Below are 18,303 nucleotides of genomic sequence, written 5' to 3'. Positions count from 1 at the left end.
GAAAATATTCTGCAGCAAAAACTGAACTGTCTCCCTCAGTAGTTCAACAAAATTCCATTTAACAATTATTACATACTTTCACGAAAATGTCTCAGCTGTGAGATTAATAATGTTTAACTTAAATTTAATTGTTGCTGAATAAACATATCAACTTAGTGTCACCCACTGAAAGAAAATAGCTGTGCTAAACACAATAATATTCTCAAAACATGCTCTTTAACACCGATACTTTTGCCATCATGTTCTCAGAGAAAGTACGCTGATTCAAGCTTGTGAAATAGAATCTGGATTTCCTTCACTACGGACTGGTGAAAAATTGAGCTCCGCTCCAGCATCTGTGGAGCTAATTCTCATTTGAAAATATTTCTGAGTCCACTAAAAATAATATTTTTCTTACCTGTTGATATTCTTTCATGAGCTCTCTTCTCTATTATATCTTATAATTTTTATTTTAAAATGTTCAAATGATTGCTGAAACAGTGAAATCTCACACTTCTTTAAATGCACCTGTCATGCTAAACCTCTAAAATTTTGAAGTAAGGAAGGGAAACTGCCCAGTAGGAGGATGAAAGAGAAGCTAAATTCAGGGAGTAAAGTTGGTTTGGTTGAGCATATAATAGCAGAAGAGGGAATATCGGAGCAGCAGCAGAAGGTTGACCAATCTTTGGAGGACTAATCCTGGAGGACTAGAGATTTGTTCATGTTGTCTCCTTGTTTAAGAAGGGTAACAGGGATAATCCAGGTAATTACAGACCTGTAAGCCTGACATCAATGATAGGGAAACTGTCGGAGAAGAAATTGAGGGAGAAGATATATTCCCATTTGGAAGAAAATGAACTTATCAGTGATCAGTAACGTGGTTTTGTGCAGGGAACTCATGTCTGACAAACCTAATAGAATTCTTTGAGGAGGTAACAGAGTGGATTGATGAGGGGAGGGATATAAATGTAATATACATGGACTTTGGTAAGGTGTTTGGTAAGGTTCCCCATAGTAGGTTGATGGAGAAGGTGAAGTCAGACGGGATCCAGGGTGTTCTAGCTAGATGGGTAGACAGCTTGGGCAACAGGAGTAAGAGAGCAGTAGTGGAAGGGAGTTTTCCATAATGGAGACCTGTGACCAGTGGTGTTTCAGAGGGATCCATGATGGGACCACTGTTGTTTGTGATATACAGATATGATCTGGAGAAAGGTGTAGGTTGCCTCATTAGCAAGTTTGCAGATGACACTAAGATCGGTGGAGTAGCAGACAGTGAAGGGGACCGTCAGAGAATACAGCAGAGTACATATAGATTGGAGAGTTTGGCAGAAAAATGGTAGATGGAGTTCAATCTGGGCAAACGTGAGGTGATGCATTTTAGAAGATCCAATTCAGGTCCATTGCTCCCTGATGGTGGTAACGCAGGTCAGCAGTGTGGTCAAGAAGGCATACAGCATGCTTTCCTTCATCAGACGGGGTATTGAGTACAAGGGTTGGCAGGTCATGTTACAGTTATATAAGACTTTGATTCAGCCCCAGTTGGAATACTGCATGCAGTACTGGTCGCCACATTACCAAAATAATGTGGATGCTTTGGAGAAGATGCAGAGGAAGTTCACTAGGGTGTTGCCCAATATGGAAGACACTAGCTATGATGAGAGGTTGAGTAGATTAGAATTCTTTTTATTAGAAAGACAGAGGTTGAGCGGGGACATCACTGAGGTCTACAAAATCATGAGAGGTATAGATAGCGTGGATAGCAAGAAGTTTTTTCCCAGAGTGGAGGATTCAATTACTAGGGGTCATGGGTTCAAAATGAGAGAGCAAAGGTTTAGTGGAGATATCTGTTGAAAGTTCTTCATGCTGAGGGTGGTGGGTGCCTGGAATGCATTGCCAGTGGAGGTGATGGAGTGAGAATGATAGCATCATTTAAGATGTGTCTAGATAGATACATGAATGGGCAGAGAGCAAAGGGATACAGACCCTTAGAAAGTAGGTGGCAGATTTAGTTAGAAGACCTGGATCAGTACAGGCTTGGAGGGCCGAAGAGCCTGTTCCTATGTTGTAATGTTCTTTGTTCTTTGTTGTAATCCCTCACACCTAGTTGATTAAGGCTGGTCAGTTGCTCAATTTTACTACAGCCAATTTAGCAAACTTTCTCTGTTATTTGTAGGTGGCTGAAATTTAGCAAATTTGTAGGTGGTTGAAATGATCAATTGATTACCATTATTTGTCACATCGAAACCTTTGTCACATTTTAGTGAGGAACCCTTTCACAGTTTCATCTCTGAAAGTTCTGACTGCAATTTATAGTTATAGAATCGCCAGCAAAAGGAACAGTTTTGCTCTCTCATTCTTCTCCATCTCACGAACACTTGGAGAAAGAAAAATCCAAAAGGACATCTGATGTAAGTTTCAAAATAATCAAGTGGCTGGAAAAAGGAACTAGGTACCAACTATTCCCGCTTGTTAATGGGTCAAGGACAGGATGTTATTGGTTTCAAATGGTTTGCAAATGATGCATGTGGGATGTTAGAAAATACTTTTTAACAGTAGTCGTTCGGAACAGGAACACAATACCTGGAATTGTCGTAGAGGTACGTTCAACAGAGTCAGTAAAGAGGACGTTGGCTGGTTACTCAAACAATAACAATTTTGAGAGGCAAGAAGGAAGACACAAAAATGATGCCAGGTCATGATGCTCATTTGAGCCATGATGCTGCACAATAGAATGGACTCCAGGAATTTTGTAGCCACATCCATGGCAGCCAACCAGTCCTTTTTTTTTGTTTGGTTTTAAGTAAGGCTCCTATGCTCTCAATTAAAACTCTTGTAAAAGTTCCTCAATGGGTATTAAGGGTGCTGGGTTTATCATTGTTCTAAGGTTTTCCAATTACTGGACACATTTGACATGTCCAGCAAATTTCAACCACATCCTTATGCAGTCCTGGCCAACAAATTTTTTTTTTTGTATTTTGGCTTGAATGTTCCTTACTCCCAGACAAATGTATACTGTTAATTCATGAGCTAACTGCAATACCTATTTTCTATAACCCACCAGCAATAAAACTTCGTGGAATTCTGCCCATTTCTCATCCACCTGAATATGTGATCATTTCCATTTCCTTGTCGACATGTCATTTTTAAGATAGTAACATTTTGGGATATACTCAGATTATTCTTCTATGTATGCTTTTTGATACAACTACTTTAGTTTCTCATATTTCTGTTGTAAATCAGTTTATTTATCTGAACAAAAATATTAAATTTGTCCTGTACATTCTTGATTAATTCAAACCATTGTATCTAAACATGATCTCTAATAAATTGAACATCAACTTTCTGATCTTTATTCTTTGACTTCTTCTCTTGCTTCAACCTGTGGCTTTGTGACCTGGTTCCCACACAGTCAGGGAAAATCCCAAGATATACCTTCTGTAATATCTCAGTCATCTGAATTTTCATTGGCTTCTCAACCACAGTAGGTATCACTCCAAAAATGGAAGAGATCATGAAATGAGAGCCATGTTCTTGTCAAAGATTGATGTGCAAAGCCAAGTTTGTTTTACACTGAAATGTCCACTATCATGAATTGCAGCCATTATCATGAATTCATGGACACATTCATTTCTCACACATGACAAATCTTTGAGAACATCCACCAAATCGGGATTGATCTTTTTTCTGTTATGTACACTCCACCCTCATTTCATAATCTCTTGAATTTTTGGAGCTTGAAAACCCATTTGCTTTTCTTGTAGACATTTTGCAAAATTATCAAGAAAACAAAAGCTCTAAAATATGAATGAGCAATGTAACTTGCTATTTGTCACATCTTAATTGCTTCTGGAATGGCCTTCTGCTTCCCGGGCATCATATCTTATCCTCCTGGGTACTGCTGAGAACATTGTAAACTCTGCTGGGCACCACCCCCCAACTCATTCTCCAACCCCCCCCCCCCCCCCCCCCCCAACCTCCACCCCGCCCTGACCCCGACCCGAATATGTTCCTACAACTTTCACTTCAGGCCCTGTCCTGTGGAGCTGATGTGACCTGGCTTCATGGCCTATCTAAAGTCTGCTTTGATAATCCAAAGTTCTTAGAATTTATCTGGAGCTAGAAGCCATTGCATGGCCATGCAGTGTGTTCAGCAAGTTACAGGGAAAATTTCTGGTGAGCTCTTCCTCCCCACCCCCCCCACCCCCCCCCCCCACCCCCCCCCCCCCCCCCCCCCACCCCCCACCCCCCACCACCCATCCTCCTGCTTTAATTTTCCTAAGGCATCTGCTTAAAACCAGGAGTGGATCCGGAAGCCAGGTGATGATTAGATGTGGTTTTGAGAGTGGTGGGCAAGTATCCCAGTCATTGGAAGCTTATGTTTCAATTGAGAGGGATGACTGTCTTTGATGGGCAGTTTATAATATAATCCCTGCAGTGTGGAAACTGGTCATTTGCCTGGAAGAAAGCCAAGCAGAAATGGGGTGAATGTGCAAAGATCACACAGACAGTTGCCCAAGGCTGGGATTGAACCCAGGTCCTAGCGCTGTGACGCAGCAGGGCTAACCACTAAGCCACCATTCTGCTCTTCATGTTTCTGATTGACAGGAATTACTGCTTCTGGTGGGTATTTTATGTTTCTGATTGACAGGGATCACTGCCTGTGATTGGCAGCTTGTGTTTCTCATTATAAGAACATTCGGCCCATCGAACCCACTCCACCATTCAATCATGGCTGATGTGTATGTCAACGCCACTTACCCGCACTCTCCTCGTATCCCTTAATTCCTTGTGAGATTAAGAATTTATCAATATCTGCCTTGAAGACATTTAATGTCCCACCTGCACTGCACTCCATGGCAATGAATTCCACCACTCTTTGGTTGAAGAAATGTCTCCTCACTTCCATTCTAAATTGACCCCCTCTAATTCTAAGGCTATGCCCACGAGTCTTAGTATTCTTGCCTGACGGAAACAATTTCCCAGAGCCCACCCTTTCTAAGCCATGCATTATCTTGTAAGTTTCTATTAGATCTCCCCTCAACCTTCTAAACTCTAATGAATACAATCCCAGGATCCTCAGCTGTTCATCGTATATTAGATCTACCATTTCAGGGATCATACATGTGAATCTCCACTGGACACACTCCAGTGCCAGTTTGTCCTTCCTGAGGTTATGGGGCCCAAACCTGGACACAGCATTCTAAATAGGGCCTAACCAGAGCTTTATAAAGTCTCAGTAGCACACCACTGTTTTTACATTCCAACCCTCTTGAGATAAATGACAACATCACATTTGCTTTCCTAACCACGGACTCAATCTTCAAGTCAACCTTTAGAGAATCCTGTACTAGCACTCCCACACCCCTTTGTACTTTGACTTTATGAGTTTTCTCACCGTTTATAAAATAGTCCCTGCCTGTGTTCTTTTTTCCAAAGTGCAAGACATTGACACAGATCATTGACTCTGGTTGGCAGCTTGTGCTTCTCATTGACAGGGCTGACTATCTCTGATTGGCAGCTTGTGTCTCTGATTGACAGGTATCATCACATACCAGATGGTCATTGGCTGTGACATGAGGGATGATGGTTCTGAGAATGAGTTCACACAATATGAGTAGGACAGAAGGGATTTGATCAGCTTCGACAAGGCATGGCATGGCTGACTCCAGTCCCCTGGACAGAAATCATCAAAAAGAGGTAGAACCAGTATGTGGTGGATAATCAACAATGGAAACATCTCCTGGAGTTGGGATATGTCAAATGTCTGAGGAAATACCTGGAGTACAGACAGAGGGTGCTAGAGTCAGTGAGTGAGGTCCCTGACTCTCCATTTCGACATCCCTGAGCTGACTCCTCTTTCTTTCTCCCATCATGTGTTTTGTCCATTTGGCTAATCCTAACTAGCTGCCCTGCCTTGTCAACACAAGTAAGTCAACAAAAAAAAAACACCAGGAATACTTTCTCTCTCTCTCTCTCTCTCTAACAGTCCCATAGTCTCATTCCCAGATTCTTGTTACTGATGGAATTGTACTTGGAGCCCTTGGGATCTCACTATTGTGGCTGTCATCATTTACAAAAAGACAGGCAGGAATATGTGAGGAAATGGCAGCTCCTCACAGGGAGTTCAGGAGTTAGAGAGCCTGAGGAGCGATTTCCCACTGTGAGGTTAAGAGCCCATGATATGTGTTGCTGCAATGGGTGGGGGAGGAATCTCTATAGTTGTGTTCCATCTCAGAGTTAGAGGTGGCTCAGGCTATGGAGAGAGGGCCTCAGTTTGAGATGGAGGGTCTGAGATTGTGCCCTGGTCCTCAGGGTAAAGTGGAGGGTATCAGGGTTTGAGTCCCACATCGTGAGGCTAAAGTCAGATATTTCAGATTGTGGACAGCTCTCAGTTCACTAAAGAACAACAGGCTGAGTCTCTTTGGGAGTGAGGGTCTCAGGTCGCAATGAGGGTGATGGTCTTGGGTGACTTTCAGGAGTGAGGGTATTAGTTGGGAGACCCAGTGGGAGTGAGGACCTCAAGGGATTAACATCCATCTCTCCATTTCTCTTGGAGTTCCCACCTCTCTGATGTGTGATTTTTTTTTGTCAGTTTCTTATCACTCATTGAATATTCCTGACAAATGGTAGCTCATAATTCAGATATCTCTGGCTCTCTGTGTTATCGTGAGGCTCACTGTTCCCTCTGTACTGGGTACATGCAATGGCTTGTTTTTATCTTCCTCTGCATTTCTCTGTCTCTCTGTTTGCGTATCGGTGTGACACTCTCCATCACTCTGTTAATTTCTCTTTCTCTTCTGTTTATGTTTTCTTCTCTGTCTGTGTATTTTCATGTCTTTGATTGTTTATCACATGGCTTTTTTCCATGTATATCTGTATCTTTCCTCTTCAATTTCGCCTCTCCTTCCTTTTCTCTTTCTCTCATTTTCTCTTTCTCTCATTCTCTTTCCCTAGCTTTGTATCTTGCTCTGGCTCAGGCTCTATGATAATGAACAGTTTATCAGGTCAACACTGAGCTTTCAGACTGACCTCTGGAGGTGGCTGCTGCTGTGCAGGCCTGAGCTTTGAGATAATTTTGAGTCATTTGGGCTTTAGAAGTAGCTGGAAACATCTTATCCTGGGATTATAGCCTCCTGTCAGCTGCTGAATTTCCAATATTCCAAGAATTTCCACTTCAGTTGGGTCCTAGAGATTAGCCTTGCTGTCCCAGGATTCGGAATTACTGGGTGTTTATGGAATGCTGTGTGGTGGATGGGGTTTGGATCTGATGAAGGACTCAGAGCATGAGGAGATTTATCATCTTGGGGCAGTGCAATGTAGATGGACCAGAATGAAATCCCGACTTCAAGGGTCAAATTACGTGGAGATATTAAACAAACTAGAGTTGTGTTCCCTGAAGTGCAGAAGGTTAAGGGCTGGTTTGATGGAGGTTTTCAATTTATTAAGAGATGTGAATATAATAGATAGGAACTATTTCTACTGGTTTGGCTAGCCTTGGACCAGGGAGGGTCAGTATAATTAAAGCCTAAACCCATTGATAGTGAAACTAGAAAACACTTCCTCATTCACATGACAGGAAATGGTTGGAACTCTCTTTCTCAAATAGCAGTTTGCAAAATCAACTGTTAAGAATTTTGGTGAACGGAAAACTATAAATTTCCAAATTAAGGAGCAGGTAGAAGATGGATAAATGGAATGAGATGACAGACCGTGATGTCATTGAATAGGATTGAAGGGTTAACTGGTCTCATTATGTTTCTGTGTCACTGTGGGTTTTGCTGATCTTCTGGCAGTTTGTCTGAGGGGTTTTACTGATGTTTGGGAAATGGGTTTTTTGTGTTTTGCTGCTGTTGCTTAGGTGAATTCTCCAGGATCTGCTGGGGTTTTCTGTGCTCTGGAACCATTTGTTTCTTTCCCTTCCCCAGTGGCCTCTTATATCCTCGCTGGAAATCCAGATTCCCATTACTCCGATTGACTGTTTAATTCATTCTACCACAAGTTTGAAGCCATTCAAATCGATGATCCGGATTAGTGAACTGCTTACATTTCTTTCAGTTTTGGTTCTTGAAACCTTATCTGGCACATTAACAATCAAGTCATATTAAAGAGAAGGTGGGTTTTTATTGGCAATGTCATTTCACCAATAATTGAAGACCTCAGGTTAATGTTCCAGGTCCATGGGTTCAAATCACACTGGGGCAGATAGTGAAATATAACCATTGTTAATTGTTATAAAATACACCCATTTGATTCACTAATGTTCTTTGGTGGAGGAAATCTGTCATCCTTACCTGGTCTGGTCTATGTTTAACTGTAGTTGTGGGTAACTCCTAACTGCTCTCTGGGGTGGCCACGTCCTGTAATTTATATATATATATAAGTGTCACAATAACATTATTATTCCTGGGTAGAAACTCCTCTCTCACCTGGTAACACCCAATGCCCTTGCCACACTGTTGTCGAGAGTGTGATGCTGGAAAAGCACAGCCAGTCAGACAGCATCCGAGGAGCAGGAGGATCGAAGTTTCGGGCAAAAGCCCTCGATGAGGAATGAGACTATTGTGTCTGTTAATTAGGCATGTGATCCATTTGCCAGACATTTATCAGTGTGGCCCAAGACCTCAGTTCGAATATCCCGAGCCCTAATTACTGAGTGAAGCCTTTTTTACTGCCCTAGTTACACAGCAGTTTCCCTGGAGACTGATTGAAGCTAATCATTGCCTTACTGTGGTATAAACGGTCTAACTGTAATATACATCATGAATCCATCTCCCATCCATGTCATGCCACAGTCTCAGACTCTCTGACTTCAAAAATGTTTCCCATGTTAAGGCTGCTATCAATTTATAAACTTCTTTGGGCAAACCTTCATTAAAGCAGGTAAACCACAGTCTGCAGCTCTCCTGTCTAACCTCCATCCCCACCCCATTCAACTACTGTACTCCTTGCTACCTTCCCCCACCCTCCTCTCTTACCTATCACCTCCATCCCCAACCCTATTCACCTATTGTACTCTTTGCTACCTTCTCCCCAGCCCCACCGCCCCCACCCCCATTTATCTCTCCATCCCCAGAGACTTCCTGCCTCTATTCCTGATGAAGAGTTTTTTTCCCGAAAAGTTGAGTTTCCTGCTCCTCGGAATCTGCCTGACCTGCTGTGCTTTTCCAGCACCCACTCTGATCTAAACTCTGGTTTCCAGCATCTGCAGTCCTCACTTTTGCCTGTCTAAGTCCAACACTCCACTCTTTTCTGCCCCCCCCTCACCGGGCTTTCATAGTCAGCCCCAAATCCTGCTAAAGTTTGCACTTTATGACCATTTAGTACCTTTCAAAATTCCTGGGTCAAAAAGACCTTTGGTCAATGGAGACCCAAACCCCAGATTCCCTTCATCCTACCTCTCTGTTGCTTCCACACAGGGCTGATCACAAGGTTGAATAAAACGTAGAATTCAGAAGAAGATTCACATGAGCTTTTTTCATTTGGCAATCAGATAAAAATCTGATTCTAAAGTCCTTCAAGTCATTTCAAAAGTTCAAAGAAGGTGTGGTCAGATGCAATAAAATAAGAAAGGTTTACAGTCACTCACAGTATTTGATTTAGTTCTTTCAAATTAGCAAGAAATTCCAACATAGGATTTTCCCAGGATTCTAACTGGTGAAGACTGTGCAACAATATGTCATTGCTGGAGATTGATATTAGTTTGTCTTTTTCAATGTGGAATGTGTTACAGCAATTTGACTTCCCTGAAACATCAGCAATAAAATAATTTATTTCACGATTTCATTGTCTCTGTCCTTTGTTCAAGACACATCCTCTTGCTATAGAGAATATTTTGAGACTCTTACAGAGAGCTCAGATTTCAAAAGGGTAGAGATAGCTTTTCAAAACTGCTAGCATTCTTTGAGCAGGTGACTGGGAAATATAGTGAATGTAGAGCACATGGTCTTCAAAAAAACCTTGAACAAGTTACCACATAGATAATTATCAGAGAAGTTAATATAAGAAATTTGCATTTGCTTTCAAACAAGAGAAACTTAACTGGAACATGATGTCCTTGGACATTCCAGCCCCTCATCATGAATTCAGAACAAGAATGTAGATAGCTAATGGCAAGCAACCTTCAAGACTCTGTCCAGCTCTGCACCCCCCACACCACAAACCAGTGGCTGCCATCTTTGACATTTCCAATACGTTCATGGAGAAGCAGGTCTCTCTGGTTACTTGGACTGGGTGAATAGAAAAGTAGAAGATAGTAGCAGCCATAGGCCATTCGACCCTTCAGACTTGTTCTGACATACAATCTGATCATGGCTAATCTTCGAGCTCAATACCCTAATCCTGCCTTCCCCTCATATCCCTTAATCACTTTAGCCTCTTTCTTGAAAACAAATAATGATTTGGCCTCAACCACTTTCTCTGGTAGTGAAGTCCAGAGGCTCATCACTCTGTAGCAAAAGAAATTTCTCTCAACTCAGTCCTCAGGAAAGGATAAGGCCCTTATCCTTAAACTATGCCCTCTTGTTCTGAAAACCCTACCATTGGGACATCCTTCCCACCCTTAATCTGACTAGTCCTGTTATAATTTTGTAGGTTTCTATTGAATGCTCACTCATTGTTCGAAGCTCCAGTGAATAAAATCCTAACATACTCCTCATCTCTCCTCACACATCGGTCCTGCCATCCCAGGAGTCAATTAGGTGGGCCTTTGCTGCACTTCCTCTATAGAGAGAGTATTCTCCCTCAGATAAGGAGAATAAAACTGCATACAATGCTCTCAGTATGATATCACCAAGGCACTGTACAATTGCAGCAGGACATCCCTGCCCCTGCACTCTTGTGGACATAAATAGTGATGTCTTCAAAAGAGTTCACTTTACAGAAGAGGAGGTGCTGAAAATCTTAAAATGCATTAAGGTAGATAATTCTCTGGGACCTGATTAATCACAAGACTTTGTGGGATTTTGGGGAAGAAATTATGGGACCCCTAGCAGAAATATTTGTATCATTAAAATCCACGGATGAAGTGCCCAAAGATTGGAGGGTGACAAATGTTGTTCCATTATCTAAGAAAGGCTGCAAAGAAATGCCTGGGAACTACAGACTGGTGAGTTTAATGTCTGTGGTGGGTACATTGTTAGAGGGGATTCTGAGAGACAGAATCTAGAGGCATTTGGAGAGGCAAAGACTCATTTGGTATAATCATCATGACTTTGTACCTGGGAAATCATGACTCATGAACTTCATTGGCTTTTTTGAAGAGGTGACAAAGAAAGTAGATAGGATAGTGCAGTAGATGTTGTCTACATGGACTTTAACAAGGCTTTTGACAAGTTGTCACATGGTAGTTTTTTAAGTAATGTAAATTCTCACATGATCCAGGGAGAGCTAACCAGTTGCATATAAACCTGGATTGATGGTAGAAGACAGAATGGTGGTAGAGGATTGTTTTTCAGACTGGAGGCATGAGACCTAAAGTGTGCCACAGGGATCAGTGCTGGATCCACTACTATTCATTATTTATATAAATGATTCGGATGAAAATTTAAGAGGTATAGTTAGTGAATTTGCAGATGACACTAAGATGGTGGTATAGCAGACAGTAAAGAAGGTTGAGTTATGGAAGGTGAAGTTTAATTTAGATAATTGCAAGGTGTTGCATTTTTGGTAAGGCAAACTAGAGGAGGACTTACACCATCCATGGTAGGTCCCTGGGCAGTGTTTCAAAACACAGACAACCAGGGGTACAGGTTCATAGCTCCTTGAAAATGGAGCCAGGTAAACAGGGTGGTGAAGAAGGCTTTCAACACACTTGTATTCAGTGGTCAGAGCACCGAGTACAAGAGTTGGGCCACCTTGTTAGATCTGTACAAGATGTTGTTGAGGCCATATTTGGAGTGTTGAGTGCAGGTATGGTACCTACTATAGAAAGGATATTATTAAATTGGAAAGAATGCAGAAAAGATTTACTAGGAAGCTATCCGGACTGGAGGGTTTGCGTTATAGAGAGATTAGATAGGCACTGAGGAGTGGTCTTACAGGGGTGTATAAAATCATGAGAGAAATAGAAAGGATAGATAGCCAACAGCTTTTCTCTGGGGTTGGGGCATCCAAAACTAGTGGGCATGGATTTGAGGTGAGAGGGGAGAGATACAAAAGAGTCCAGATGGGCAATTTCTTTCATACAGGGGGTGAAGAGTGTTTGAAATGGGATGCCATAGGTCATGGTGGAAGCAAGTACAATTTTTATCATTTAAGAAACATTTAGACAGGTACATAGATGGGATCTTAGCCTGCTGGACAAACTTTCCTCATTCCTGAAGAAGGGCTTATGCCCGAAACGTCGATTCTCCTGTTCCCTGGATGCTGCCTGACCTGCTGTGCTTTTCCAGCAACACATTTTCAACATAGATGGGATAGGTGTGGAGGGACATGGACCAAATACAGGCAAATGGGACTAGTTTAAACTGTGAAACCTGGGCAGCATGAGCAAATTTGGCCAAAGGGACTCTTTCCATTCTGTAGACCTCTATGACTCGATAACACTTGAAATCTCTGGCATGAAGGCCAAGTGCCTTTTGTCTTCTTGTTGTACCTGCATGGTTATTTTCAGTGACTGGTGAATGATGACCCATACTTTATTATATAAATGTTGCCATCATAGTTTGGGGCACCAACAGAGGAGTCTAGCTTTTACAATTCTTCCACATCCAGTTGTGAATAGTGATGGATAATTAAATAATTAACAAGAGGAAAAAGCTCCATACACAGCCTCACTTTAAATGAAAGAAGAGTCAATCACTTCAGAGCAAAAGACAATGTTACATCCATCCTCAGCCAGAAGCTGTGTAGATGTTTTATCTTGACCTTATCTTGTGCCAGCCTTCAGCAACTCAATGTCAAGATATGGCTGTCAGCGTGAGGAAATGACTGAAGATCAGAGATAGAGTTGATGAGAAAAGACCCAGCACCCCACAGGAAATTGAATAATCAACTCAACTCAACTTGTAGTTCAGTGAAATATATCATATTGGTAATGATGCACAATCTGATGAAAGGAAATTGTAGATGAGGCTAATAGGTTGATAGATTTACCTTGGACATATTTGGATACATGCCTATGAACTCTTATGAGAACTAAATGTGACAGTCTGGTCACCACCTCAGACACCAGCACCAAGAAGGAGAGGATAAGTAAAAATGAGACAGTGAACCACTTTGAACTTTTGCCAAGATTATTTGAAAGTTCAGAAAGTATAGTCTGATATTGAGTAATTGTGTAAACACATCAATGTTATCTGTGGAGTAACTAACATTCAGAAATATGCTGACGATTGGGTTCCAAACATGCACAGCAACCTGACAAAGAGCATGATATAAGACGTCTAATGTGATCTACACAACAGGAAAGCATTTATAAAACACCAAGTCACATGCTGAGCAGAGGAACTGGCATGAAGGCAATGACAATGGTAATGGTGAGAGAGAATAAAATAGACTGATGTTGGGGCACATGAAGGGAGAAATAATGCACAATAAGAATGAACCACATGATGAATACCTGTGAAGGGACAACTTGAAAATCATTTCAGTTCCTGAATAATCTTGCTCTGATTAAGCATATTTCAATGTTGATAGCCTGGAAACTAATAACACAGTGGCAAGCAAAGAAGAAATGCTACAAATATTATGAAATTATTGAATTATCTGCAGAGAGGCAGTGTGGGAAAGGTCAATAGTGAACAGTTAATTCTGGGAGATTTGCTAAGTGTTTGTGTTATGATTATGAAATTAGGGAAATTCCTATTTTAGAAATAACAAGTCACTAAAAATTGGTTTTGAGAAATTAGCAAGAATGTTTCCTTCACAAAGAAATATGAGAAAAGGTATTGAATATGTAATTAACTCAGTAGCAATGTAGGAATGCAGTTGCCTGAGAAAAAGAAAACAGAGTATAGTGGCCAATTGATTTTTTGAGAGGTAAAGGAAAGTTTCTTCTGGTGTTTCTCAAGGGTCTACACCAGAACATGAACTTTTCCTGATATATTTTAATGATCTAGATTATCGCCAGCAAGAAACAATTTCAAAGTTTGCAGATGACCCAAAACCTGGGAGAACTACAAATTGTGAGGAAGATAGTTTAGAATTTCAAATGGATGTGGATAATTTTGTGAAAGAGAAGCGTGGGTGGCAGATGAAATTCAGTGCAGAAAGTGATGATTGATGAGGGCAGAACAGTAGATGTGATCGAAATGGACTTCAGTAAGGCGTTCGACAAGGTTCCCCATGGGAGACTGATTAGCAAGGTTAAATCTCATGGAATACAGGGAGAACTAGCCATTTGGATACAGAACTGGCTCAAAGGTAGAAGACAGAGGGTGGTGGTGAGGGTAGTTTTTCAAACTGGAGGACTGTGACCAGTGGAATGCCACAAGGATCGGTGCTGGGTCCTCTACTTTTTGTCATTTACATAAATTATTTGGATGCGAGCGTAAGAGGTACAGTTAGTAAGTTTGCAGATGACACCAAAATTGGAGGTGTAGTGGACAGCGAAGAGGGTTACCTCAGATTACAACAGGATCTGGACCAGATGGGCCAATGGGCTGGTAAGTGGCAGATGGAGTTTAATTCAGATAAATGCGAGGTGCTGCATTTTGGGAAAGCAAATCTTAGCAGGACTTATACACTTAATGGTAAGGTCCTAGGGAGTGTTGCTGAACAAAGAGACCTTGGAGTGCAGGTTCATAGTTCCTTGAAAGTGGAGTCGCAGGTAGATAGGATAGTGAAGAAAGTGTTTGGTATGCTTTCCTTTATTGGTCAGAGTATTGAGTACAGGAGTTGGGAGGTCATGTTGTGGCTGTACAGGACATTAGTTAGATCACTGTTGGAATATTTACAAGGATGTTGCCAGGGTTGGAGGACCTGAGCTACAGGAAGAGGCTGAACAGGCTGGAACTGTTTTCCCTGGAGCGTCGGAGGCTGAGGGGTGACCTTATAGAGGTTTACAAAATTATGAGGGGCATGGATAGGATAAACAGACAAAGTCTTTTCCCTGGGGTCGGGAATCCAGAACTAGAGGGCATAGGTTTAGGCTGAGAGGGGAAAGATATAAAAGAGACCTAAGGGGCAAATTTTTCACACAGAGGGTGGTACGTGTATGCAATGAGCTGCCAGAGCATGTGCTGGAGGTTGGTACAATCGCAACATTTAAGAGGCATTTTGATGGGTATATGAATAGGAAGAGTTTGGAGGGATATGGGCCGGGTGCTGGCAGGTGGGACTGGATTGGGTTGGGATATCTGGTCGTCATGGACAGGTTGGACCGAAGGGTCTGTTTCCATGCTGTACATCTCTATGAATCTATGACTCTCAGTGATGAATGGACTTAGATTAGAAGATCAAGGATGGACAACATAAAATAGGGGATAGAATTTCAAATACGATGCAAGGGCTGAATGACCTGGAATATGTGTTCACAGAGTATTGAAGGTAGTAGGACAGGTAGAGAGAACAGTTAATAAAATATAGATTTCCTATTGTGTTATTAATAGAAACATGGAGTGCAAGAACATGGAGGTGATGCTGAACATGTATAAGACACTTGTTACACGTCAGACAGAACATTGTGTACAATCATGGGCACCACACTATAGGAAGGATGTAAATGTGCTAGAGAATGCAAAAGATGTTTACAAGAGTGGATCAAGGGATGAGAAACTTCAGCTGCGATAATAAATCTGAAGAAGTTGGGATTATTCTATTTGGAGTGAAGAAGGTTAGGAAGTGATCTTTTCAAAATAATGAGGAGTTGAAAAAAGCAAATAGGGAGAAAATATTTCCACAGATAAATGGATCAAAAATGACACAGATATAAAGTGATTTGCGAAGTATAACAAGTGATTCAGGTCTGGAATGCACAGCCTAGAGATGTGGTAGAAGCACTTTCAACTGAGGTATTCAAGAGGCATTACATGAATAGATAGAAACCACATGTCAAGGCACGTGGAAAAGACAGGAGAATGGCACGAAGTCATGATGCTTATTTAATGAGGCTGTGTACATACAATGGGCAGAATAGCCTCCTATTTTAGCAGAACACTTCTAGGAATCAATGAATTGAGTGCTTTTAATAATTGATCGTTTTTAGAATAGTGTAGACGTCTTGAGGAATTAGCAGACATAGCACTGAATCTCTCTCTCACCCTGTAGAAAAACATAAACATTGCTGAGTATTTAGGGGAGTACAACAATGTTGAAGATAAAACTTGAATTCCCTGTACTGAGGTCACTAGCTTCTACAGATGTTCCTGAACTGATCACGCAGTGACCTCTGGCAACCTGTGTACCCTTTTTTATCAATGAACCACAATGTGAACTGACAAGTAATCTTGACGTAAAGTAATAGACAGGGACTGAATGACTATCTTGACATCCCGGTTACCTGTGCATATGCATTGGGTAGAAATGCTCAGATGGTGGCAGGCATAGGGCAAACTAACCTGCTGTTTGCATTTAAGTACATTAACTAGTGCTTACAGAAAGCAGATTTTCTTGTCAGTTGGACAGAAGGAAAATGTTCCGTGGGAAATGAAGTAAAGCTTAGGGAAGTGTTCCCTCACACAGTGACCAAGAAGCAGAATATCACCAACCTACAGAGATCATTGCACTTCAGTCCAGATGTTCATTAATCTTTTGTGATATGTGAACCACTCTCCATTCTCATGGGCCATGTAGTTCATTGATCTATTTCACTAATTCATGCTACTTCGAAACACAAATTGTCTTAAAATTGCTTACAAATATTTGATGCCCTGTCTTAGGTACTAGTGGCTAGTGAAACCAATAAAGCAAACAGATTAGTGTCAGCAACAGGATCCACACAGTTCGAGATCTCATTGGCATCAAATTTGAGAAACAACAATTTCAGGATGTAGATGGGTAGAGTAGTTTCTTAAGTGAAACCAATGGCTGCTGTAGCATTGTCAAATGCAAAACAAGCATTCCATAGCAAGATTTACCTTGAGGAGTGTAGAAGTGTGTTTCGGAGATTACAAGGGAGTTTTGACAGCTTCTCTGAAGAAGCTCGAAAAGGCAACATTAAATTTGAAAATTGCTGGAATAAGTTGGCTTGTATACATACTTTACAGCTGAGTAAAAAGAACAAGGAATTAAGAGAATGGGTCAATAAGCTGTAAAAAGAACGTTAACAAAAGCAGTGATTTTATACAGACCTGCCAGTAGATAGAGGCTGAACCATGCAGAGCCCAAGGGCAGAGAATGTTGATTTTTCACACATCCTCATCAGCATCAAACAGGCCCCTGCTGAAATCCAAATGTGTTCACAAAGATACTCATGAGTATTATGCTAAGATGCAAGAGGAGGAGGGACACAAGGAGGACAACACCACTTTAATAAACTTTGAAATCCTAAATTTTAAAAGCATTATCATGGTGGGAATAAACAGTCTCAAGGAATATGAGCCAAAGGCAGGTATATGGAGTTAGGTCACAGATCAGCCATGACCCCACTGAATGGAAGAACAGGCTCATGGGGCTGAATAGACTACTCATGCTCCTATATTCCAGTTGTTTTAAATCTCAAGATGGTGAAGTGAATGAAAAATATTGAGATTCTGTCTGATTGAAAAGAGGCATTGCCTGACATTTGTTTGGCATGAATGTCACTCACTAACAGCCAATCCAAACATTGATACTGAACCAAGTTTGGTGCATGGATTGTTTCAATGTCTGAGGAGTCACGACTAGTGATAATAAATGCGCAGTTGTCAGTGACCGTCACCATTTCTGACCCAATGTTAGAAGAAAGGTAATGGTGAAGCTGCTGAGATGGTTGGACCCTGAGGAGTTCCTGCAGAGTATATCTGGAGCTCAGATGATTGACTTCCAACAACCGCAATCTTTTTGCTCACTCCACCTCAACTTGTTTCTTTATTGGCCTCCTTGATGCTGTTTGTTGTCAAGCACCATCTTGGTGTCAAGGGCAATCACTCGACCTTCACTGCAAGTATTCAGATTTTGTGTACATAGTTAGACTATGGCTGTAAAGTGGTCAGGAGCTGAGAGGCCATGATGAAACCCAAGCTAAGCCTTGTAAATGTCACTAAATGGCTCTGCTAGTTACACTTTCCATCATTTTCTGATAGCTGTGAGCAGACTGATCTGGTGGTGACTGGCTGCATAAGAATTGACCTGACTTTGAGGATAGGACATACTTGATTTTGAGTATCTAATTATGATTTTATTTATTATTATTGCCATATGTACCAAGATACAATGAAAAATATTGCTTTGTTTGCAAACCAGACA

This window comes from Chiloscyllium plagiosum, unplaced genomic scaffold (genome assembly GCF_037043375.1).
Source record: "Chiloscyllium plagiosum isolate Xiang-an unplaced genomic scaffold, Cpla_swu_hap1 HiC_scaffold_35, whole genome shotgun sequence".
NCBI lineage: Eukaryota > Metazoa > Chordata > Chondrichthyes > Orectolobiformes > Hemiscylliidae > Chiloscyllium > Chiloscyllium plagiosum.
The sequence above is the reverse complement of the archived record's forward strand: the minus strand, read 5'-3'. Positions refer to the sequence as shown.